Source organism: Geotrypetes seraphini, chromosome 11, assembly GCF_902459505.1.
Source record: "Geotrypetes seraphini chromosome 11, aGeoSer1.1, whole genome shotgun sequence".
Taxonomy (NCBI): Eukaryota; Metazoa; Chordata; class Amphibia; order Gymnophiona; family Dermophiidae; genus Geotrypetes; species Geotrypetes seraphini.
This window is the reverse complement of record NC_047094.1, coordinates 90685429-90712638: the sequence shown is the minus strand read 5'-3', so window position 1 is coordinate 90712638 and position 27210 is coordinate 90685429. Positions and strand designations below refer to the sequence as shown.

The following is a 27210-nucleotide window of genomic DNA, read 5'->3' as shown; positions in this document are numbered from 1 at the left end:
CTGACTCAGGCATAAAAATTTAAATGTCGATCCTGCTCCTAAATTTACACACATAACTTGTAATTGTTTCTAATTAGTACCAATAATTACTTGTTACTGCGCAATTTGGGTACATGACCAAAATTGTGCATGCAATTTTTAGTGCTTTTTATAGACTTAGGGGGTTTGTGTGCATGAGTTACAGGAAAGCAACATGACTTCTATAAATGCAGTATGTGCTGTTCTATAAAGCAGTGTGTAAAGGCTTTAGCATGAGAGTGTACATGGGGGCAGAGCATGGATGGTTCATGGGTGTGTCTCCATTTACACACACAACTTACAGATAATAATAACTTTATTCTTTTATATCGCCATAACCAAAAGTTCTAGGCGGTTTACACTAACAAGAGCTGGACAATCAGCGAAATACAGTAATACAGTAAAAAAATACAAATATTTATAAAATAGAATTTCAATAATAAAACTCACTAAGTAATAAACTTATCGAACAAAGTGGTCTTAATTAACTTCCAAAAACTGCAATAGGATAACATAGCTTGCTGAATACATTTACCTAACCAAGCATTTCAAGCTGTTGCCTACCAGCTTGAAATGCTAGGGTCCTATCTAAGAAGGTCTTATATCTATACCCATTAATTTTTGGATAAGCAAATAAGTAGAAGTTTCTAGTTTCTCTTGATGGTCAATGAGATTGCTGAAATGAGCTGTTAGGTTAAGTATTTTTAGTAAAAAGTTTATGAAATTGATTAAGTCCATAATGAGTTTACAAATAATGAATTAGAGAGACTTTTTAAATATTAACTTTATTACATTAATAAAAATTTAAAAAAATATATAAATTTAGTGAAAGGTAGGTAGGATGGGTTCAAGCCGGTGATGTAAAGAGGAGCAGGAGAATAGAAATTTTCTCTCTAAAAAACCCGAAGTGGGTGAAGCTCCATAATCTGAGGCTTGTTCCTTTGCATATGAAATACCTTCAGTGTCATTTTGGTTTTCACTAGTGGTTCTGAGTGTTTGATATAACACTCAGACACAGCCATTTCTGCCTGCCTTTGACCTGGCATAAATGAGCACTCCTAACTTTGTGCATTCAAATGCAGGTTTATGCTAGTTTCCGAATCCAAAATTTGTGTGCACAGATGCTGTTATAGAATAGGTGCTGCATTGGGGTACCTTTGGGGTACCTAATCATAGAACAATCTCAATAAAATATAAGTACAAAACATAATAATTCCATATAACAATACGTTAACAATATGTCATAAAATATTAATGCACTCATTAAATCAATCATGGGATCATATCACTAAAACAAAACTCTCCCTTGTATCGCATACGTACAATCTGAAGTCATTAATCTTCAAATATTCTCTTCATAGTTATATTAGATCATTTTAAAATAATTTTTTTTAAAATGACAGTTTAATAAATCTTTCCCCAAATTCAGAATGTTATGCTTAGTGCATTCAACTTCCCACAGAAATCATATCTTTACTACTATTCCTTCCTTATTGGGTGTGGATATTCTGCCAAGTATTTCTAAAAATATCACATGTATGTACCTTATGGGGCTCATTTACAATAAAGATAGACGTTCAAAAGACAGCATACACTGACACTTGGACGACTTAATAGTCAAAACATCCAAGTGGCCATTTTCAAAACTGAATTTCTAGACATCTTTCTGGTTGTTTTGTCTCCAGTGTATCTAAATCTTAAGGGAGCATGTTAGAGGCGTGTTGTGGGCGGGCTTAGGACTTTCTGCAGGGATAATCAAACTTAAGAAAATGTCCAGGGCACCATTTAGATGTCTGGGGCTAGATAAATGATAAAGGTCAAAAAGGTGGCTAAACTGACCAATGATCACTGGAGGGTTTAAGGCATGATCTACCACTACTAACCCCCCGAGTAAGTTACAGGGATGGGAGGTGAATAGAAGGTAAGGCTCAGGAAGGCCAAGTTTTCTGATAAGGTGGGGCTTCTTGCAAGGAGGATGGGTACTTGGAACAGGAGTCAGATTGATAATTCGGAGGTTGAAGTACCAAGCAGGTGATGTCAAGTTTTGCAGGGGGAATCAGCTTTTAGCAGGCAGGTGTCAGATTGTACTTCAAGGGGTCAGAGTGGGAATCAAGGTGTTGGGTTCTGCATCAGAGAGTCAGAGCTGTAAGCAGAGAAAGATGTCTGGTTATGCATCTGGGATCTGATTGAGAAATGGAGTATTGGGTTATGCATCAAGTAGGAGCAGGTTCTGGGTTGTGGTGAAGGGAGCTACCATGTTTTATATTCATGCTAATAGTGGGAGAGCAAGTAACAGTGTGGCTATGTGTTAACTGTACACAAGGAGGTAGGACTACCAGATTTCTGGATTTCCCTGGACATGTTCTCTTTTTGAGGACTCTGTCGGAAGTCTGGGCAGCTTTTCAATTTAACAACTTTTGTCCGAGGAAGCCAGACATCTAGTAACCCTACAGCAGCTCAACCTGTCTGGAGTCCTCTTCCTCCCCATGCACACCTATCCGGAGCCTAAGGCCCTGATTGGCTTTGCTAGTCAGGGCTTTAGGCTCCTCCCTCAGTATCCAGGATAAAGAGGAAAGCGCCTAAGGCCTGATTGACTCAGATGCCTATGGCCTTACCCCTTGGGAGGGGCCTTAGGTGTCTGAACCAATCAGGGCCTTTGGACCCTCCCCGTGCATCACATGATGCATTGGGGAGGGAAAGGCTCATCATTTAGACAGGTGGACCAAAGCAGGAGCCTGAGAGTGGGTCTCCTGCTTCCAATGCAGCCAATCGGGATGCACGGTTTTTTTTAAAAAAACCTCCTGAGACAGGCCGCCTACATTGGAAGCACCTCCGAGAGCCTAGGGAGGCAAGCAAGCCCAATCTAAACTTGCCTAAGGCTAGGTGTGGCTTGGCCCGGAAGTAGCCTTAGGTGGACCTAGGCAGCCATATGCATCTCCCTAGGCCCACAGGAGACAATGCAGCCAACAAAATGCCCAATCCCTCCTGACAGAACCCCACCACCATCCCTGAACGATCGTGGCAGGAGGGATGCCCAGACCCTCCTGCCAAACCCCCACCCCCAAATGTTCACAGCAGGAGGGATGCCCAGTCCCTCCTGCCGACACCCGCCTCAAACCCCCCTCCAAATGATCGTGGCACCCCTAACCTCAACCGGACCCCCACCCCCACCAGGCCCCCACCCAGACACCCCCTAACCTTTTTTCTTTGGCCAGACTGACGGCTCCTGCCTGCATCTGGCCAGAAGGCCCGCCTGGAAAGGAATGGCATGCCTGCCCCTTCCCGGTGCATCTTGGGATGCACTGAGGAGGGGCCTAAGGGACTGATTGGCCCAGGCCCTTAAGGCCTCTCCTGTAGGAGGGGGCATTAGGAACCTGGGCCAACCAGAATGTTAGGCCTATCTCCCAGTGAATTCTGAGATGCACTGGGAGTGGCCTAAGATTCCAATTGGCCAGATCCCTTAGGCCACACACACACCCCATAGGAGCATTGGGGTGGGTTTAGGGGTGCCGGGCAGGAGGGACTAGGCATCCCTTCTGCCACGATCATTCTGGGGGGGATTGAGGAGGTTTCCGGCAGGGCATATTGGGCATCTCTTCTGCCGCGATTGTTGGGGGGGGTTCCAGCAGGAGAGATTGGGCATCCCTCCTGCTGCGATCGTTCAAGGGGTGTGGTTACAGCAGGAGGGATTGAGCATCCCTCCTGCCGGTAGTCTTCATGGGAGGTGGGGACGAGTTGCCGCTAAACTTTTCGCAGCTGGGAGATCCCTCATTGTGGTAAGCTTAGTGGCAACCCTATTCTCTAACCAATGCCTGTAACATGGACGTTGGTTGGAGAATCATGTTCTTAGGCGCGATTCTCTATAGGACGCCCATGTGCGATTCTCAAAAGCCGCTTAGGCTGCTTCTGAGACTGGGTATCCTATATAGAATCCTGGCCTAAATTCAGGACAGATTCAGGGCATACCCCCTGCCTGTACCACATGACTTTGCTCTTATTGTATGTTCATTTTTGCATTTCACATAAGGTAAGTGCAAAAAACACCACAATTTAGTATAAGAGCCTTTTACAAATATTTATTTGCCTGACTTCATTTTAGTGCCATAAATATGTGTTTAATAGTGAGATTTTTCTAATGTTTTGATGTAAATAAAAACAATAAAATATTGTACCTGGAAAATAGAGGTTTTTTAAGGTAATCTTTGATTGTTTGTTATTTTTATAATTCTTTGCCCAACCTTCAGATCTGACCCCCTCAATTTTATTATCAAAATCTGGAAGAAAACTCAGATCCCTAACCTTTATCAATGAGATGTAATTAGAATTCAGCCTAGCAGGGGTGATTGCATGATTACATGGGCAATTATGCAAGTGTAATACATGTAGAAACACAGAAGAAAACTACAGCAGTGTCAATCAATAATAATAACTGGAGTTAAATATAGGGTAATAAACAGGAGCTTGAAGTCAGAGAAGCAGGTGTATATATATGTCTGCCTGTTAAAGAAGCCTGCCTATGAGGGCATGTGCTTAGTTACTAATGGGACCTACCATATTATTTAGAATTCACTTCCTTTTGAAATTCATTTAGAGATGGATTTGTTATTATATAGGAAGAGATTATAGACTCAGTTTGTTTCTGCTGGCTTTTTCTAATGAAGGGTTATAATGCTAATAGGGGCATTTTCAAAACATTAAGATGTCCAAAAAATGGCATACAAGAATCGATTCTTGGATGTTCAAATCGCCAGGACGTCCAAGTGTAGATTTTCGAAACAGTTTTTCTGGATGTTTTGTGAAGCATCCTAACCACTAAGGGGCTAATTCTACAAACAGCCTTCCTGATTGTAGGTGGTAGTAGGCGTCCTACTGCTGTCTGGCAGCCAATCGAGACACGTTTTTAGAAAAAATTTCCCCGAGGCAAGACACCTACACTGTAGGCATTTGTCGTGGTTCTAGAGAGATGAATAGGGACACCTAAGCTTGCCCACGGCTGAGCGTGGGCATAATGTTGCCCAGAAGTGGCCTTGGATGAGTTTAAGCAGCCCTAGGCATCTTCCTAGAATCACAACAGAAGGATGAAATGTAGACCTGAAAAATGCTGGCCTACATTTCAAATCTTAACAATAGACACGGCCGACTGAGCTGATCATGGCACAGGAATACCCAATCAGCTGAGCCAGCAAAACTCCCCGAAGCCACAGCTTCGGAGAGTCCTGCCAACTCAGCTAATTGGGAGGAAAATACCCCTGCCATGATCAGCTGAACTGACTGCAGCAGAGGACGCCTGGCACCCACTCTAGAAATCGGCAGGATGAATGTCCACCTACCTAACACCGCTTGACACCCCCTCCATCGGCGATTGTCAGAAGGGATGCCCACTCCCTCCTGTCAAAGACCCTCAATCCTCTGACCCCTCCACCCCCATCGAAAATTGGCAGGAGGGATGTCTACTCCATCCTTCTGCTGACCCCCGGCATCCTCCCAACTGCTGACACCCTCTGAAAACCAAACACCCCATCCGACATCCATCCTGGCGCATCCCAGGATGCACCAGCAAGGGGAAGGCCCACCATTATGAAGAGGCAGGTCTGCCGCCCAGAGGGTGTAGGTATCCCTCTGGCCAGCCTTACTTTGAAAGGTATGGAGGGTGTTGGGATGGGCTTAAGGGTGCTGGGGTGAGGTGCTGAGGTTTGGAGGGGTGTCAGGGTGGTGTGTTTATGGGTTCGAGCAGGAGGCAGGGAGAGATTGAGACCTAATAGTCAGATTCTCTTTTGACCCCCGTTCACCACAGAGACTCATGTTTCCTCTGTCTTAGCTTCCAAGAAATTTAAAAAATAAAAAACTTTTAATTTTCTTTTTTAATTTTGATTATACTTTTAAAATTTTTACCCTCCTTCTGTACTTACCTTTCATGTTCTCTTTACTATGCCTATTGTAGTTCTTCCCACTTCCCTTATGTATCCGTCTGCAATGTTCATGTGTTTATTGTAGTTAATAACTAAGACCCTGTTTTTAATTGTAAATTGCTTTGAATTTACGATATTGCGATACATCAAAATTTTAATAAAACTTGAAACTTGATTTGGTAACCACCCACTTTGGGCTCAGTGCCACTGCCCACCCTTCCCATCTATCTCGCAAATAAACACAATAAAAAGCTAACATATTTGCAACAAGGCCCCTACATAGAAATACACAACTACAAGCAACCACAAACTTAAAATATACAGACAAAAAATTAAACCTCAAGAAGCCATTTGCTGCATGAAGTGCAACACTAGAGAAAGAGAAACAGTACTGTGCTATACTTTGGAAAATAAAAAGAAAACTATGTAAATTTACTGTAAAACTGCAATTTCTGTTCATGAATTTAAAAATAAAATTATTTTTTTTCTACTTTTATTGTCTGGCCATTTTATTCATGTTTATTCCAGTTTATCTTTTCTTCTGTCTTTTTTTAATTTTCTTTCCAGGGTCTTCAGTCTAGCTGCCACTTCCTCTCCTACATCCATCTCTGATTTTAACCTTTTCCTTTCCGTTATCCTCCATTTATTTTTCTGCACCTCTACCTGCTTCTATTTACAGCTTTCTCTCTCGCTCTTATCCTATTATTCTCCAGTTTTTTGCTAACTCTCCCCCCCTTCCAACATTTTCTCTTTCCCTCCTCTTTTCACTCTAACTAGTCTCCTCTCTTGCTCCCTCCATTCAGCATATCCTCTCCCCTCTTTCCTCCAGCATCTCAACTCTCTCTCTCCACCTCCATCCAAGTTCTCTTCCCATCATCTCTATGCAACATCCCTCTGTGTTCCTCTCTTCCTCCTTCTGCCTATTACTTCAATGTCCAGAACCCCCCTTTATCTTCTTACTGCCTCCACCTCATGTCCAGCATCTCTCATCAGTCTTCCTACTCACTTCATGTCCATTTTTTTCCTTCACCCTACAACCCCGATGTCCAGCATCTTCTTGTGTTCCTTTTTTCTTCCTTATCTGATTTAGTAGCTCTTTTCTCCACTTTCCTAAGCCAGCCAGCCCACCATCTTCCCCCATCCCATTCTAGTACCTCCTCTCTGTTCTCCATCTTAATCCAGCAAATGCCATATATCACCCTACTCTCTCCATGATCACTATCTTCCATCCAATCCCATGCACATATTCCCTTTCTTTCCATTCCTTATTTAGCATCTCATATCCCCCAACATCTTCCCCTTGTCTCCCTATTCCCCCTTCACCATGTCCAGCATATCCCCTCTGTCTCCCTACTCCCTCATGTCCAACATCTTCATTCTGTCTTCAAACTCCACCCTCTTGTGTCTTGCATTTTCAATGTCTCTCTGCTCCCTGCAAGGTTCAGCATCTGTCCTTGTGTCCCTATTCTTCCAACTCCCACCTAGGTCCAATAACTGTTCTCCTCCAAGGGGATCCATCATCTCCCTTCTGTCACACCAATCTCCCTGGGTCTACCATTCCCCTTCCCCTTCCCCTTCCACGCATATCACATTTTTCCCTCTCCCCACAATCCAGCATCTCTCCCTTGGCTGACTGACCCTGATCCACATCCTCTTGGCTTGCTGGTCCCGATCCACTGTTCCAGCATTCAGTTGCCATCATCCCTACCTTCTACCCTGATCCTGCTAAACTGGGCAGCAATAATAAAAACAAAACCGGAACTTCCCTCTTGCCTGCATTGCTGTTTGCTATAAGCTCTGCTGGTCTCAATCCTGCCCCTCAAAAGAAGGAAGTCGCTTCAGAGGGGGTGAGATCAAGATTGGCAAAGCCTATAGTGATGCAGGCAAGAGGGAAGGTCCTGCGGCTTCTGTCTTCATTTTTACCATTCAGTTTAGTAGGAATTCAGCAGAAGGCAGCTAAGTGAGCTGCCCGGACTGCAGGGCCCTGGGCAACTGCCCTGTTTGCCCTCCCTAATGCCGGCCCTGAACACAGAACAGAAATATTTGTTAAGCAATTCAGCTTTTTTTATCAGCTTCTAAATAGTCCTCCCCTTCACCTTTGAGTCTCACAATGCCACTTTTGCACTTCTTCCTATCACTAATATCTAAAAAAAAGTCTTGTCTCCCCCGTTTTACCGTGTCAGCTATTTTTTCTTCCATTTGCATCTTTGTTTTTCTGACTACACAACCAGCCTCTCTTAGCTTTTCCAGATATTTTTGCCTGTCTTCCTTTTTTCTGCGATCTTTTGTAGTTTATGAAAGCTAACCTCTTATTCCTTACCTTCTCAGATACTACTTTTGAGAACAAAAGCAGCCTTCTTTTCCTCTTACTTTTACTTACTTGCCTCAGAAAAAGGTCAGTCGCCTTTACAATAATGCCTTTCAATTTTGCCCACTGCATTTCTAGTCTTTCCAGATGTTCCCATTTAGACAATTCCTTGACGTAATCCCCCATCCAAACAAAGTTCTTTTTTTTTAAAGTCTTGAACTTTAGTTTTGAATGAGCCCTCTCTATACCCATCTGAATATTAAACCATACCATACAGTGATCACTGGATGCCAGATGATCACCCACTGTAACATCAGAAACACTTTCCCCGTTTAAGGCCCACCTACTCCGCAGGGCTTTAAACTAGGTATGTTGGGGGAGGGTACATACTTATATCCCAGAGCAGTAAGAAACCACCCTGAGGAAGCGAGTCACACCCACACTTCTAAGTCAAAGGTAAGTACCCACGCTATCCACGATAATTTAAAGGGAATTAGCAATAAAAATTTAGGAATCTCTCTAACCCAAAAGGTAATCTCTTCACAAATATGGAGGGCTATGTACGTCAATGCACACAGCTTGGGAAATAAAATTCTAGAATTAGAGACTGAGATAATAAACGCTGACCTAGACGTGGTAGCAATATCAGAAACCTGGTTCACGGACTCGCATGGGTGGGATATGGTTATACCAGGCTACAACCTACTACGTCGCGACAGAGAGGGCAAGTTAGGGGGAGGGGTAGCACTATACACTAAGGATAACATCAAAACTACCAGAATTACAGATATTAGATACACTGGGGAATCCCTCTGGGTGAATCTGGCCAGAGGAAATGAAAAATGCCTATACCTTGGGGTATTATACAGACCTCCAAGACAAAAGGAAGACAAAGACATAGAACTAATCGAAGACATAGAGAACATCACTCTACGGGGAGACACAGTGCTGTTAGGAGACTTCAATATGCCCGATGCAGATTGGAACACACTCTCCGCAACTACATGTGGCAGCAAAAGAATTTTGAACTCCATAAAGGGTGCACGACTCAAGCAAATGGTACTGGAGCCCACCAGGGACCAGACGATACTAGACCTGGTACTCACCAACGGAGACAGCGTCACGGATGTCTCAGTTGGAGATCAACTGGCCTCCAGTGACCATAATATGATATGGCTTAACCTCAAGAAAGGTTTCTCAAGGTCAAACACAGCAACGAGGGTTCTCAACTTTAGAGGCACAGACTTCGACCGCATGGGAAGTTTTGTCCATCAGGAGTTACAAAAACAAGCACAACCTAATAATGTGGAGGATATGTGGTTGACTCTGAAGTCCACCCTACATGAAGCAACAAACCGCCACATAAGAACAGTAAGTAAGCGCAGGAGGAACAAAAGACCCCAATGGTTCAGTGCAGAAATTTCGGACCTCGTTAAAAAGAAAAAAGAAGCATTTATCACCTACAAACATCTAGGAAAACAAGAGGCGGAAAAAGACTATCTGGAAAGGTCAAAAGCTGTCAAAACAGCAGTCAGGGAGGCCAAACTCAGAATGGAAGAAGATCTAGCACGGAATATTAAGAAAGGGGATAAATCCTTCTTCAGCTATATTAGTCACAGGAAAAGGAACAAAGATGGGATAGAACGCCTGAAGAAATCGGAGGGTAATCTTGTAGAATCAGATTCTGCCAAGGCAGAATTACTAAACGAATACTTCTGCTCAGTCTTCACTCGTGAAGCGCCGGGAGCTGGTCCACAGATTCAGATGGGAGACAGCCATAAGGACATATTTCATGACTTCGAGTTTACGCCCAGTAGCGTCTACTATGAACTATCAAGACTCAAAGTAAACAAAGCCATGGGACCGGACAACCTACATCCCAGAGTGCTCAGGGAATTGAGAGAAGTCCTGGCAGAACCACTATCTGTTCTTTTCAATCTTTCCCTACGCACAGGAAGAGTCCCCTTGGACTGGAAAACCGCCAACGTTATCCCACTCCACAAAAAGGGCTGCAGGACAGAGAAGGCAAACTACAGACCGGTGAGTCTCACGTCTATAGTGTGCAAGCTCATGGAAACACTGATCAAACAAAATATTGACACAATCTTAGACGAGGAAAACCTACGTGATCCCCACCAGCACGGATTCACCCAGGGCAGATCCTGCCAATCTAACCTAATCAGCTTTTTTGACTGGGTTACTAGACAACTTGATGCCGGAGAGTCACTGGATGTAGTATATTTAGACTTCAGTAAAGCTTTTGATAGCGTCCCACACCGGAGGTTATTGAACAAGCTGAAGTCGATAGGATTAGGGGACACTCTAACTACATGGATTGAGGATTGGCTGAGTGGTAGACTTCAGAGGGTGGTGGTAAACGGTACCCCATCCAAAACATCAGGCGTAATTAGTGGAGTGCCGCAGGGGTCGGTCTTGGGCCCGATTCTATTCAACTTATTCATAAGAGATATGACCCAAGGACTTAGAGGAAAGGTATCACTGTTCGCCGATGACGCCAAACTTTGCAACATAGTAGGTAAAAACACCTTGCCTGATAATATGACGCAGGATCTACTGCTGCTAGAACGGTGGTCAGCAACATGGCAGCTAGGCTTCAATGCTAAAAAGTGCAAGGTAATGCACCTGGGAAAGAGAAACCCGCACAGAACTTACATACTAAATGGTGAGACCTTGGCCAAGACCACGACGGAACGTGATCTAGGGGTGATCATTAGTAATGACATGAAGGTTGCTAATCAAGTGGAGAAGGCTTCCTCCAAGGCAAGGCAAGTGATGGGTTGTATTCGTAGAGGTTTTGTCAGCAGGAGACCTGAAGTAGTGATGCCGCTGTACAGGTCCATGGTGAGGCCTTATCTGGAATACTGTGTTCAATTCTGGAGACCACACTACCGGAAAGATGTGCTGAGAATCGAGTCGGTTCAACGTATGGCCACTAGGATGGTCTTGGGGCTCAGGGATCTCACGTATGAAGAAAGACTGAATAAACTACGGCTGTACTCACTTGAGGAACGAAGAGAAAGGGGAGACATGATTGAAACATTTAAGTATATCACGGGCCGTATCGAGTCAGAAGAGGATATCTTCTACCTCAAGGGATCCTCGACCACCAGGGGGCATCCGTTAAAAATCAGGGGAGGGAAGTTCCATAGCGACTACAGAAAATACTTCTTCACTGAAAGAGTAGTGGATCATTGGAACAAACTCCCACTGCAGGTGATTGAGGCCAAGAGCGTGTCAGATTTTAAGAGACAATGGGATGTTCACATGGGATCTCTAAGGGAGTAATATCAGAGGGGGGGAATTTGGAATGGGCAGACTTGGTGGGCTATAGCCCTTTTCTGCCGTCTTTTCTATGTATGTTTCTAAGTCCAATATGACCCCCATCCCGCGGGGGTTCCATTACCAACTGCTGGAACAGTTCTCCTTATTGAGAATCCAGGCTCTCCCTACTTCTAGAAGACCCCACAATTGGGATACCCCTATCAACATCCAGCTTGTTAAAATCACCTATTAGTAAAACATTCCCTTTTTTTTAAGATATATTTTTTAGTCTACTATTAAATCTCTGTCCACTTCTTCCATCTGTGAAGGAGGTCTGTATATCACACCAATGTAAATATATTTGTCATTCCCTCTTTCCAAATTGATCCAGTGTGCCTCTTCCTTGCTCTCCAGATCCTTGCAATTGTGTGGCTTTAATATGATCTTTAACATATAATGCTACTCCCTCTCCTTTTCTTCCTACCCTGCCATTCCTGAACAGATTATAGCCCGGTATAACTACTTCCCCAGTCATGGCTCTCCATGAGCCACGTCTCTGTGATCACCACTGTATCCAACTCATCTTCTTCCATCACAGCTTCTAGATCCAGAATCTTGTTTTCCATTCTTCGAGCATTAGTACATACTGCTTTCCAGACATTGCACCCTTTTCCCATCAATGTAGAGGTATTCAGTGATTTATTTACCTGAAGGCTTATACTCACCCGGTGGGCTTTTATCACCCTACCCCATCATTTCTAGTTTAAAGCCCTCTTCAGTAGATTAGCCAGCCTGTCGCCGCAGACACTTCTTCCCTTCTTTGATAGATGTATACCATCCCTGCTTAGCAGCCCTTGGAAAATCATCTCATGGTCCAGGAAGCTAAAATACTCTCGACGACACCATCCACATAGCCACACATACATCTCCAGGATGTGTGCTTCTCTGACACCTTGAATGTGGTTATATAACTACAAAAAGGCAGTATACAAGTCCCAATATCTTTCCCCTTTACAAAGCCACAGTAGCAATTCCTGTGCAGCAAATGTGATGCAGCCCATTCAGTTCATATGGGTCGTGTCACATGTGCCACACCAAGACTTGCTACTGCTGCTGTTGCAAAATGGGCCCTGTGTTTCTGAAAACTGGGTTTTGTCCAAATGTTGCTATAATAATTCTGTTCTTGGATTTGAATGCAGTTTCATTATTCTATAATTCTGAAGTATCACAGAAAGTAATAAGGGGAACCATCAGATCTATATAAATTGTCTGACAGTTATATTGAGCTGAAACGTTTCAAGGCAGCTGATTAAATTCCATTTTCTTTGAACACTGAGATTTATAGATAAATACTTTATGAACTAATGTGCTTATGAAAGATTGAATGAGGTTCTTTTATTTGTATTATAAAAATGAACACAAAATGGAAAAGTTTTATTTTGCTGTGGGATCAATGGTTATATGAATGAAATGGTAATGCAGCAGTGACCAAGACTTCTGTCATCTCTCTCTTGGCTCTGAGGTCCCCTACATATATTTTCTGTCTGTTAAATGTTTTATTATATACTAGTCTTTAAGCCCGTTACATTAACGGGTGCTAGAATATATGTCTGTCTGTCTTTCTTTCTTTCTGTCTCTCTCTCTCTCTCTCCCGCTGTCTCTGTCTCTCTCTCTCTCCTTGGCTCCCTTTTTCTGTCTGTCTTTCTGTCCCTCTCCCTGCCCCTGTGTCTTTCTTTCTTTCTGTCTGTCTCCCTCCCTCCTGCTGTCTGTCAGTCATTCTTTGCCTCCATTTCCCTGTGCAGCAGCATTTCCATCCCACTTCCCTGTGGAGCAGCAACAGCAACAGCATTTCCCTCCCCCCCTCCCCCCGACTTCTCTGTGCAACAGCAGCGGTATTTGGCTTCCCCTCCAGGTCCCTGTGCAGCAGTTGCAGCATTTCCCCCACCCCTTCCCTTCTCTTACCGCGATCTGGCCTTCTCCGTTCGGCCCCTCCCCCTCATTGTGGCCTGCTGCGATCTGGCTGCTCCGTTCGGCTTCTCTCCCTTCCCTTCCCGTGGTCTAGCCTGCTCCATGGCCCCCCCCTTCCCTTATAGCATTCCCCACAGGCAGGCAGGCCCAGCTTCTTCCTTGGGGCTCGAGTCCTCTTCTTTGTCGGCCCCCCTTCCCTTCATGTCTGTCTGTCTGGGTATTTTTTTTATTTGTCTCTCTCTCCTTGCATGCTGCCTATCTGTCATTTTTTCTGTCTGTGAATCTCCCTGTGCCTCCTTCCTATGTCCATAGTGCCCCTTTCTATGTCCTTAGTGCCCCCAGTGCCTCCTTCCTCCCCCCCCTCCGATGCCAGCCTGCCTTTCATTGAAAACCCCCCACCCCCTCCGTTGCCTCCCATAACCCATCCATTGAAACCCCCCCATGCCAGCCTGCCTGCCTCCCATCCCCCTGAGCAGCATATTTCCATGGAACCCCCCGATCCATTGAACCCCCCACCCCCTTCCGATGCCAGCCTGCCTGCCTCCCATTCCCCTTCCACTGAACCCCCCCCCCACCCCCATGCCTGCCTGCTTGCTTGCCTCCCATCCCCCTGAGCAGCATGTTTTCATGGAACCCCCCCATGCCATCCTGACTGTCTGCCTTCCATTGAACCACCCCACCCTTCCTCCGATGCCAGCCTGCCTGCCTCCCATTCCCCTTCCACTGAACCTCCCCCCCCTCTGATGCCTGCTTGACTCCCCCCACCTGACTCCTCCCTCCCCCCCTCCTCCCCACCGACCCTACCCGGCACAACTGAAACCCCCGTTGACCCTCCCACCACTACAGGGCTGACAAACCCGGCAGGAGCAGCAGCGTTCTAGGCACAGTAAACACTGCTTCGTGTCTTCTACTGGCCTAATTTCCTCTGCCGCGTCCCTGATTACAGGTAGAGATGGGCAGGGTCTGGGGTGGAGATTGGGTAGAGATGGGTGGGGTCTGGCCCACGACTTAGCCTAGTGTTCTTCAACCGCCAGTCCCATGGACCGATGCCGGTCCACAGAATAATTCTTTTATTTCTGCCGGTCCAAAGGTGTAAAAAGGTTGAAAAACACTATTAAATCATAAATAAAATTTTGACACTAACATGCAAGGAATTTTATTAAAAAAAAAAAATCATCGTATAAATTATCCAAAATACCCCCTTTTCGTGATTGATCAAAACCCAAAGAATAGCAACATTCTATGCTTCTGATCCAGAGCAAGCAGTGGCTTCCCCCATGTCTTTCTCAATAACAGACTAAGGACACACATTGATTAAATCTCTTTTTTAGACATGCAAACCCTTTAATCTTCCACATTATCTGCACAATATGAGGGCTACAGCAGCATTTCTGGGGCAGATTTCTCAACATTTATCTGCACATAGACAATCTGGTTATAAGGGGTGAATCATGTCTGGTACAATGAGACTCAAGCAAGGGCATTAATAAGCTGCTTTTTATTAGCAAAGCTCACACAGGATCAGCCAAACTGAAAATTACAGGCTGAATCCATGAAATTAAATTCATAACAAGACCCTTCTCTGTGTTGACAGGGAAATCATTAGTCACCATCAGGGAAACAGTCTTGTCTACTGTGAAAAGGAACCTTCTTTTTATACCTAAACACGAGTTCCCACTGGTTTACTGTTCAGTTTTTCCAGTGTTCAAATATTATTTAAAGGAGATAGAGTTTATAGATTTCATTCTCAGAGCTCATGATAAAGTAACATTCCTGACTATCTCAGGAAATGTCTCATCAATACACAAAGAGCCAGCGGTCAGAGGTAACACTAACAAGCTACCTGCACTTTGCAGGATCCTTTGTAAATGGCCATTTGTGAAGGGCAGCACAGTACTCAGTGTTGCATCCACAGAGATATTCAAGTCTGAAATGCTAGGTCCTTCATTTCACTCAGAAATAAGCCAAGTGGATATTATTTTCCAACTAAGGCTCGTCTCATTAAATACATTTCTCTCTGGCATCTTTATGTACTTGTAATTATATGGGTCTGGTATCCAAAGGGACTTATTATGTTTAATGTTATGATATGTTATGTGTGATCATATATCCTGCCAAATCCTCTCAAAATGAAGTTCTAAATGTAGCATATTGCTACACAGAATTACGGTAACCATACATAGAATTACTGTATACATGTTGCATAGAGTTATACATGCAGTGTAAGATAAGATATTTAAGTTCAAACTTAAATATATATATATATATATTTTTTTAAAGATATTTAAAACAGCAAGCTACCACTAATATTGTCGTTACATAGAGTAAGATTTTCCTTGTAAAGTCTGAGTCCTCTCAAGCTCCTAATATGTACAGGGAAGGGCGATGAAAATGATAAAAGATTTGGGACAACTTTCCTATGAGGAGATGCTAAAGCGACTAGAGCTCTTCAGCTTGGAGAAGAGACAGCTCAGGGGGGTGATATGATAGAGGTCTATAAAATACTGAGTGGAGTGGAAAGGGTAGATGTGAATCGCTTGTTTACTCTTTCCAAAAAATACTAGGATTAGCGGGCATGTAGTGAAGCTAAGTAGTACATTTAAAACAATAGAGAGAAAATATTTTGTCACACAATGTGTAATTAAACTCTGGAATTCGTTGCTGGAGAATATGGTGAAATCAGTTAGCGGGGTTTAAAAAAGGCTTGGATAATTTCCTAAAAGAAAAGTCCATAGGCTATTATTGAGATGGCTTGGGGAACTCCACTGCTTATTCCTAGGATAAGCAGCATGAAATCTGTTTTGCTATTTGGGATCTAGCTAGGTACTTGGGACCTGGGTTGGCCACTGTTGGAAACAAGATACTGGGCTTGAAGGACCTTCGGCTTGTCCCAGTATGGCAATTCTTATGTTCTTAACAGAAACATCTTGAACAGCTGTGTTTTTAGGCCTTTGTGAAACAGGACATATACAGTAATGGCACAAATTTAAATTGAAAATGAGTTCCACACTTTTGCAATTTGATAGTTAAATGATTTGCAGTGAGGCATCTTGTATTTTATACCTTTTCAGGTTTGGAAATGACAAAATCAAGCGAACAGAGTTAAGATGATCAACAGATCTGCCTAATAGTTTAGTAAATCTGGGCTAGCCATTAAATATGCAACATAAGAACATATGAATTGCCGCTGTTGGGTCAGACCAGTGGTCCATCATGCCCAGCAGTCCACTCCTGCGGCAGCCCCCCAGGTCAAAGACCAGTGCTCTAAATGAGCCCAGCCTCACCTGCGTACTTTCCAGTTGAGCATGAACTTGTCCAACTTTGTCTTGAATCCCTCGAGGGTGTTTTCCCCTATGACAGACTCCGGAAGAGCGTTCCAGTTTTCTACCACTCTCTGGGTGAAGAAGAATTTCCTTACGTTTGTACGGAATCTATCCCCTTTTAACTTTAGAGAGTGCCCTCTCATTCTCCTTACCTTGGAGAGGGTGAACAACCTGTCCTTATCTACTAAGTCTATTCCCTTCAGTACCTTGAATGTTTCGATCATGTCCCCTCTCAATCTCCTCTGTTTGAGGGAAAAGAGGCCCTCACCCTTGAACTTAAAGTGGCACAATGCAGTTCTGTAAGTGGGTGCCTCCATTTAAGCACTTTGAGGATGCCTAGTAGGAGCCTATACCATAGGGGCTTCTAGGCGCCCAGTTGTAACCCAGTATCTGCACATTTAACATTTATGTGCACACAGTTACCCCAGCCATAGAGCTGGCATAGATGTGGGTATCTAAATATAGCAGTGGGTATCTAAATATAACAGTATTCTGTAAGTTCCACCAAGTAAGTGGGAACCCTGCCCATACTCTGTCCACACAGGTAGCAGTTTTTAGCACAGGGAGCTGCGCTGAATGCCCCGTGCTGCTCTCAAGGCTCATAGGCACCCTGCGCTAAAATCCACTACTACGGTTTAGTAAAAGGGGGCCATAGTGCAAAATGTAGACAGCAGATATAAATTCTGAAAACGGACACATTTTGATTACTAAATTTAAAATAAAATCATTTTTCCTACCTTTGTTGTCTGGTGATTTCATGAGTCTCTGGTTGCACTTTCTTCTTCTGACTGTGCATCCAATAGTTCTTCCCTTCTTTCTGCTTCCTGCATGCTTCGTCTCCTCCAGACCTCATTCCATTCCCCAACCAACATCTCTATCCTTCCATGAGTCCAACTTTTACTTCCTCTCTCCCTGCCTGCCCCCTGCCACCTGACACACTCCATTTCCTCCCCCTTTTCCTTCCTCTTTCCCTGCTCCACTCCCCTTTCTTTCTTTCTGTCTCCCTGCCCCCCTTTCTTTCTTTTTCTCTCTGTCTGTGTTTTTGTCTCCCTGCCCCCTTTCTGTCTTTCTGTCTCCCTGTTCTGCCTCCATGTCTGTCTGTCTCCCCGTTCTGCCTCCCTGTCTTTCTATCTCCCCCTTTCTTTGTCCCCAAGCTACCACCGGGGCTGCCATCTGGAAACAGGCCCCCAAGCCACCGCTGATGTCTGGGAACAGGCCCCCAAACCACCGCCGCCATTGCCGCCGAGTTCTCCCTGTTTCCCAACACCTCAACAGTCCAGCAGCCTTCCCCCTGACGTAAATTCTCTCGTCAGAGATGAAGTTCCAGGCCAGCCAGGCAGCGATTGGCTGGCCCGGAACTTCCTTTCCAATGCCAGAATTGATGTTGAGGTGGGGAGGCTGGCTTGCCGGCGCTTCTGTAGTTGCTGCTGGCTTGTTGTGGCATCAGGGAACAGGGATAATGCAAAGGCAACGCGAGTCTATCGGCTCCGCGATCAACTCGCATTGCCTTTGCGATCGACTGGTCAATCGCGATTGACCTTTTGGGCACCCCTGTTATAAATGTTTGCATCAAATTTTAATAAACATGAAACATGAAGTAGATGCATGGTACAGCCTTCCAGTGTAGGTGGTGGAGTCAAAAACTATCTAAATTTAAGAAAGCATGGGACAAGTCATAGGATTGTGCTTAGTTATTGTCCTAGATGGGCTGTCATTTTCTTTCTTTCTTTGTCTTGAAGGGAGCCACAGTGGACTGTTCCTTCAATGTGCAGGGTGCAAATATGAGGAAAAATCCCCATATCATTGGGAATAAAAGCTCATGGTACCATCATCCAGTCCTGAAGCATATTGGTTTAAAGGGGGTTGTTTCACTCCTCAGGAATGATGGAGACCTAAATAAAAGCAGATTTGGGCTCTGCAAAGATCTGGAAACCCTTTACTACGAAAAAGCAGAAGGGAAAAGTTCCCACCACTGAGACTGATGGGAAAGGGCAGGTAAACCATTAGACCCATTTTCTGCTCTGAGGGACACAGAGCCAGAACACACTAGACTTGAGCATTAACAAAATGAGCTCTCAAAAAAGATCAACATGAATATTTTCTGGCATTTGGAGCCCATTCTCTTTATGATGTAAGTTGCCATTTGCACAAAATGTTAAATGGACTGTTTGAAGCTACCTTACGGGTTTTGTTTAAAGGGGACTTTGTAACATGAATCAGGAAGCCAGTTGGCTTTGGATGCTCGATTAATCAGGGTAAATCTCAAGTAGATTGAAAAACAGACTTTAAGGGATTTCTTGTCAGTCTCCTTCTAGCTGTTTGACTGGCAACATTAACAGGAGTTGGCTCTTAAGTCATCCTGCATGCTAGGGGTCCACCTGGAGTGTGGGATGTTAGTACTTCAACTGCCTTTTATTCACATGTAATATGGGTTTGTATATTGAAGAACTAGTGCCAAGGCTTCCAAATTAGAAGGCAAAAAAACACAGTAGAAAGAGTATCCAGAGGCAGAAAGCCAGGGCAATGAGTTATTGAAGTACATAAAGTCCCAGAAGACAGAATTGAATAGTCCTGGCACTGCAAGAAGAACATAGGCTTGACAGTCTTATCTGTACATCCGCCTTAAGCGTGCGTTACCCTGCACTAATGTTTTGTGTTCTCAATCTTATAATTCATATGCATGTTAAATACGAACACTTTTCTCTGTTTCAGCATTTATATGTTTGCATATATAAAGAGAGCTTATACTCCTATTTATATGTAATGCCCCAAATCAGGACACATTGCAACAGACCACATACAGGTACAAGTTCCTGTCTGTCAGCCTTACAAGACTTGCTGTCGGCATTTCCCATAGGCCTTTGCTGACATTGGTTAAGCCAACAGAAAAGGCTGACAGCAAGTGTCAGCCTTACAAGGCTTGCTGTCACTGTCCATGAGAGCTTACAGTATTAATGAGCTTGTCCAAGGTCACAAGAAATGTCAATATGATGAACTGGGTTTAAATGCTCATCTCATTGCTTTCACACCCTGGGTTGGTCAGCCCCCCTTCCCTTCTCTTTCTCTAGGTTCTGGCAGTGTGGGATGGAAGTGCTGACCAGTTTACGTGAGACTGTGAGAAACAACGATATGACAAGGAAGGGAAAAGTCAGAAGTGGAATAATTAAAAGGAAGACAAAAATTGGAAATGATAATGATACTGGATGGGAAAGTATGGGGGTGGGAGGAAGTGGGAGTGCATTGTAGGAGGAGGACCTAGGGAGACAAGCCAGAGAACAGAGGGAGGATGAGGAGGATGACAGCAAAGCTGTTGCAGTTTGCAGACCCACAAAATAATCCCCCTGGAAAGCACAAGCTCACTAGAATCATTGTGTCCTTCCAGTATGTGACCGTCCCTGAGACTTGCTCATCCTTTTGATATTTGGGGCTCCTTTTACTAAGGTGCGCTAGCAGTTTAGCGCACGTACAATATTAGCAAGCGCTATAGCGTGCGCTACCCGAAAAATTACTGCCTGCTTAAAAGGAGGCGGTAGCTTAAAAGGAGGCGGTAGCTTAAAAGGAGCCCATGGTCCTTAACAGAAAGATTGTCCTTAGAATAGTCTGAAAGTTAATAACTATATATAAATTTAGGGCTTTCTTCAACATGTAGCAAGATATCTAAAATATGTTTATTACATAAGCAAAGAGATATCTATTTCTCATCCAGAGAATGGTTTGATCCTTTCATTAATTCTTGTCCCTTAAGAGATGGCTCAGATTGTAAGAAAAATGAGGCCAGCGCTTTTCATATATTTCCAGATAATGTTCACTTGAATTGTAGCAATAATAGTGCGTGCATTGCAGCTCTGGGATTCAAAATCACTTCCTACTGACTTTTTTCCTTCTCATAAACACATGGATTTAGGGGGGGGGGGAGTTATCAATGTGGACTAAAGTTAAGTCAGATTATTTTACAAGTGAAGTTATTTTAGCATGGGGTATCATTGCATAAAATAATAGGACCCTGAAAGTGTAGTTACTTACCTGTAACGTAGGTTTTCCGTGGACAGCAGGATAGTCAGCCACACAACCATATGTGGCTGACTCATCCTGCTTGACCTAGGAGAACTAAAATAACCGACTCAACAGTAGCCCATGTTGATAACTTTCTCCCCCGCCCCCCCTACTTCTTATATTTAAAAGATTTACCAGGTTTTAGACAGATAAATCTAGCTGGAAAAAATAAATTTGCCACTTTTAGGTGGCTAAAGTTGTGCTCTTAATGCAAACTGCATTACCCAAATAACAAAGGTTCCTGATTGGAGGTGTTTCTGGTGTTAGAGGAGCTTCTGTGTCAGGAAGGTATGATCTCGATGAAGGATACTGTCAGGGAAGAGTGCATGATCAGGGGGATTAGATTGGGAGTGTTTTTAAAGATAGGGTGGTAAATGTGTGGAACAGGCTCCCGGTAGAGATGGTGGAGACAGAGACTGTGTCTGATTTCAAGAAAGCCTGGGATAGGTGCATGGGATCTCTTAGAAAGAGGAAGAGAAAATGGTTACTGCGGATGGGCAGACTGGATGGGCCATTTGGCCTTTATCTGCCATCATGTTTCTATGTTTTCATGCAGTTTTTCAGCTTAGGCCCTTGTGGTAAGTGTCTGCTCTTTATGGTAAGTGCAGAGCAGACGCTAGGCTCACCCCCACTGCACCGCCCCCTCCCCCACCCGACATACATTTGCCCCCAAATTCTGTAATCCATCTAAAATTAGGTGCCTATATCGTCACGCCTAATTGGCACCAACAATTGGCAATTAACATCTTGTAATTGGCGCTAATTGGACCTAATTGAAAGTTAGGTGCTAAGAAAACCCTGACATAAATAGGATGAACCTGCAAGTTAGTACGCATAGTGATACCTAACACTACTTAGGCAGCGCTAAGCATGATTTTGTAGAATATTCTTAGTAGAGAATGACATGGTGAGAAAATTCATCACCGTTCCTGTCCCCGCGGATAACCGCGGGGAACCATCTCTATGTCATTCTTTAAGGAGAGAGGGAAGAATCCGAGTATGAATGGGCCCAAGCCTTGCATTGAAGAACGCTGGTGTAGAAGGACTGAGTTTGAGATGGATACTAAAGAACGGCATGGAATGCTTTCCCACGGTTATCCGCGGGGACGGAAACGGTGATGAATTTTCTCACCGTGTCATTCTCTAATGCTTAGCACCATCCTAGTCGGCGCTGATTTTTTAGGCAGCATATATAGAATCAGGCTCTTAATGCACAGGCTGTGCAATTGGGTACCTTATAGAGCAGTGTCCTGCAGACTTTCTTAAGCTGTGGCACACCGAAGGTAGTGGCCGCAACTCGAGGCACCAGGAAGTGTGAATCATCACATCAGTATCCGCGCGTGCGCGACAACCCTTCAGTTGGGCCCCAAGACGCCTGTGGGAGTGCCAGCAGGGAAGAGAGCCGGAGAGGAGACGCCGGCACCAACTCACCACCTCTCACACCGAGAGGCACGTCCTGTAAGTAGTCAGCCCATGTCGGTGCCTCTCCTCCTCCCCAGTGTGCCGCGGCACACCTGAGATCTCAGGAGGCGCACTAGTGTGCCACAGCACACAGTTTGCGATACACTGTTATAGAGAATGACGCAGGGACAAATTTTTCTCCATCCCCGTGGGAACTTATTTTCCCATTCCCATCCCAGTGAGTTCTTTTCCTGCCCCTGCCCCATTCCTGCAAGCTCCAACCTCATCTGTGCAAGCCTCAAATACTTTAAAATCATAAGTATTCGAGGTTTGTGCGGTTAAGGCAGAGCTTACAGGAATGGGGCAAGGACAGTGACAGAACTCACGGGGACAGGGCGGGGAGATTGAGTTCGTGCGGGGATAGGGAAAAATTTGTCACCATGTCAAGTTAAGGTTGCTCTAAAGGCAAAAAATACTGCATTTACCCCCTCTTTTATGAAACTGCGATAGCAGTTTCTAACGTAGAGAGCTGCGCTGAATGGCCCGCGCTGCTCCTGACACTCATAGGAACTCTGAGCGTCAGGAGCAGCACGGGCCATTCAATGCAGCTCCCCGCGGTTTCGTAAAAGGAAATTGGAAAGGGTTCAGTAAATACGCTTCACATTCAACTTAAAGTCCATGTGAGTAGAACAGTTGGGAACATTTTCAGAATTATCTGAGGGTCCATTTTCTAAAAGGGTTTCACCCTGTACTTATGAAAACACCACTTCTGTCTTCAGGGCATCTGTTTCATTCGTCTGTAAATGATTCTTAATCTCCAGGCTTGTCAGTTTCAAAAACTTACATGTCAGGGAAATAAAAATACCAAGATGTGAGAGAATCTAAAAATAGATGAAGCTGGTTTATATAAGTGTAGAAATATGGATGTCATAGCTGCGTTTGTGGTGTCAGTGTTAGATGGGAGAACTGTTTCTAGGTATTCTGGAGAAAGCTCCAAGCAGTCCAGCAGATAAAAAGAAGTCACATATTTTGCTTTTGGTGGTAAACTTCTGGGGCTCTTGATTGTAACATATGTTTCTATTTTAAGGGAGTAAATTCAGGGGGGGATACTTGGAATGGGCAGACTTGATGGGCTATAGCCCTTTTCTGCCGCTTTTTCTATGTTTCTATGAATAATGTTTGGGTTTTATCTGACACCTAAGCACAATGGTTTCTTCAATATTCATTCAAAGGTGAAGATTTGAATGTCCTGTGAGAGGATGGGGGAGGGGGGTGAGTAGGGTTACCAGACATCCGGGAAAACCCAGACATGCCCTCTTTGTAGAGGACTGTCCGGATACCCAGAGGGATTTCCAAAACCTGGCAGCTTGTTTGGGTTTTAGAAGTCCCCAAGCTCGAGGTCATGTCTGGAGGGCTTCTGCGATATGATAACGTCATTTGGATGTACACATCCACATTACATCATCACGCCAATGTCTGTGCATGTGCAGGCACCCTCTGGATGCTGCCCCGAGCTTGGGGAAAGAGACGTGAGCTTTGTTTGGGGGCGGGGCTGGGGGCAGAATGAGATGGGACCGAGTGTCCTTTATTTTTTTTTTTAAAGAGGAAATCTGGTAACCCTGGGGGGGTGAGAGAACTTGACTCTTAACTGTTTATCTGCAGAAATGGAAATCCACACTGGTATTCTCAAGGATTGATGGATGCAGAGATATTGAAAAATTTCAGATGAAGGAAACTGTCATAAGAAAATAAGAAAAAGTCATACTGAGTCAGACCAAAGAACATTGGGACCAGTATCCTTTTTCCAGTAGTAGCCAGGCCAGGTAACAAGTACCAGGCAGATAGCAAAAGGTAAATCTGTTCTTATTCATATCCAAAATGTGCCAGGTGGATAAACCGATGTGCATCAATCAGTCCATGCACAAATACACCAGGTAGTGTTGCAGAAGTCTGTTTCTGTATGAGACACAAAAATTACACTGGAACAAGCTATTGTAAGTTGTCCCTCATGTTGTAGGAGCCTTAAGCAGCATTATACCGAGGCTGGACAAATTTCTACAAAACCTTGAAATCTCAGATTTGACAACGATAGATTTACAGAAAACAGTTTTGCTTGGTTCAAGTTACATTTTATGAAGCTTTCTGAATTTAAGCTTGGATTCTCCAGTGATACCAAACAAATCATTGTGTTATGTGCCATGTAGAATAATAATAATAATAATGATTATTGTTATTGTTATTATTACTACTACGAGGGGGTACTGAAAAGTTCTCAGCCCAGCCAACCAACTTCTAAATTCTGAGTGTTACTTTGCCATTGTAACTGAAAGGTGTTCTTATTTTGTTAAGTGTCAGTTTGCAGAAATGAAATCCTTTGTTTTGACATTGTTTGAGATCATTGATTGAATCATATTCTCTTCATGGTTGGGCTGAGAACTTTTCAGCACCTCCTCATATTATTATGTCGGGGTTGATTTTTGAGACACTGTATAGAAAAGGTCAGCTCCCAGTATATTGAGAAGTCATTTGAAAAATTTTTTAAAGACTGGGTTGATTTTCGAGAATATGAATATGTATGAGATCTATTTGCATACAATACAAGCAATGCATGCAAATAGATCTCATGCATATTCATTGGGGAAAATCTGACTGGGTTGCAGCCCTCAAGGACTGAGACTGCCCACTCCTGGTTTGGATGGACTCCATCTCTGAGATGGCTGTTTATTCATTTCTTAACTTCAATGATTACATTACATTACATTACATTAGAGATTTCTATTCCGCCATTACCTTGCAGTTCAAGGCGGATTACAAAATAATTAAGGTTGGTCAGTTACATAAAGAGAACAGTGGTCTGTTATAAGAAGAGATCAGTGGTCATGACTAGTGAAGAGGGCGGGTATTCTCAGGGAGTTAAGAAGCAAGGGGGAATGATGGAATCGTGGTGTTAAGACTTAAGCAGGGATTTCTTGAAGAGTAAGGTCTTTATTTCTTTTCTGAATAGCTTGTAGTCCGTGGTTGTAATTAGCAGATTGGAGATTTGGTTATCCAGTTTCGCTGCTTGGGTGGCTAGGAGTCCGTCGTAAAGTTTTTTTCGTTTAACTTCTTTGATTGGCGGGTGTGTGAATGGGGTGTGAGATTTTCTATGACTGGTTGAGGTATTATGGATGAGTCGGTTGTTCAGGTAGGTTGGGCTGTCACTATTTATGGTTTTAAATAGCGTGCAGTAAAATTTGAATAGTATTCTTTCCTGGATTGGGAGCCAGTGTGAGCTCATGAAAGCTTCAGTGATGTGGTCGTATTTTTTTAGGGAGTAGACGAGTCTTAGTGCTGTATTTTGGACTGTTTGCAGTTGTTTGATCATTATTGCAGGGCAGGGGAGATAGAGAATATTGCAATAATCCAGTATACCTAGGATAAGGGATTGAACTATGAGCTGGAATTGTACTCTTTTAAAGAATTTGCGTATTTGTCTTAGGTTCCTCATTACGGCAAAACCAAACTGTTTTCATCAATTTTATAAAATCAGATCAGATGAAAATAAAAAAATATATAAAATGGGAATAGAATTGATCTTCTGTCTCTAGGACAAGATGTTGATTCAGCTGTAAATTTTACTGTAACAGCAGAAAACTAAATGTGGAAAACTTCCTTTCACCATAACTCTTGCAAGATAGCCAGCTATCTCAAGAAAAGCATTCTTTCATTTAAGAATAATTTGAAAAAGAGTAAGAACATGAAAATGACAACGAGATAAGTAGAACTTTGTAAACAGTCTTCTAGCTTGCAGAGCCTCAGGGCCAGAGGAGAGAATAATGGGGCTTATCAACATTTGCGCCTTAAAAAGTTTTACATATCCATTGCAAACCTGAAAGCTAAAGAAGTGGTGTACATTTAGGTATTTTCCTATCCTCAAAGAGCTCACAATCTGTTGCCGTACAGGGAGAGATTGGAGAAACTGGGCCTCTTCTCCCTTGAAAAGAGGAGACTGAGAGGGGACATGATCGAAACATTCAAGATACTGAAGGGGATAGATTTAGTAGATAAAGACAGGTTATTCACCCTCTCCAAGGTAGGGAGAACGAGAGGGCACTCTCTAAAGTTGAAAGGGGATAGATTCCGTACAAACGTAAGGAAGTTTTTCTTCATCCAGAGAGTGGTAAACAACTGGAACGCTCTTCCAGAGTCTGTTATAGGGGAAAACACCCTCCAGGGATTCAAGACAAAGTTGGACAGGTTCCTGCTAAACTGGAACATACGCAGGTGAGGCTGGACTCATTTAGAGCACTAGTCTTTGACCTAAGGGCCACTGCATGAGCAGACTACTGGGCACGATGGACCACTGGTCTGACCCAGCAGTGGCAATTCTTATGTTCTTATGTATTTGAGGCAATGGAGGGTTAAGTGACTTGCCCACAATCACAACAAGCTGCACAGGGGTTTTAACCAGGTCCCTCTGGTTCTCCTCTAACCATTAGACAACTCTTTATTTATTCCTTGGCCCTGGTGGCTTTCATCAGGTCCTTTGTGCCACTTTGGTTTTTTTCTTTATTTTATTCGGTCACCACTGATTCCCAGAGCCTAAATGCTTTATTCCTCAGAAGATCTAAGCACCAATGCAAGCAAAGGATGGGAGAAAAACAATGAAAGTCAGAAAATTTTTCAATTCAAATGCAGAATCTCCAAGATATAGTCAGGTTACCACATGACTATCTTGTCTACATGGTCTTCTTCAACAAAATGAGAACATGTTTTATTTCTTCATTTAAACTTATGTATATACTATCATCTCACTCTCAGTATCCAGGCCACCAAAAAGACAAAACCCCGGTGTATTGATGCAGCACTTTCCAAACATATCATAGCTGGATATATATTTAGTAGGGAAGAGAAAACTTTGTTGTGCTATTGTACTTTGGGATGGAGTCTGTGGCCATTTTCTACCTTC

The 27210-nt window shown here is 43.7% G+C and overlaps 1 protein-coding gene across 1 annotated transcript in view; it reads left to right on the top strand.

Moving 5' to 3' along the window:
* The window catches only part of NTSR1 (neurotensin receptor 1), a 254658-nt gene that overhangs the window by 117678 nt on the left and 109770 nt on the right, over positions 1 to 27210 (top strand). The window lies entirely within an intron of this gene.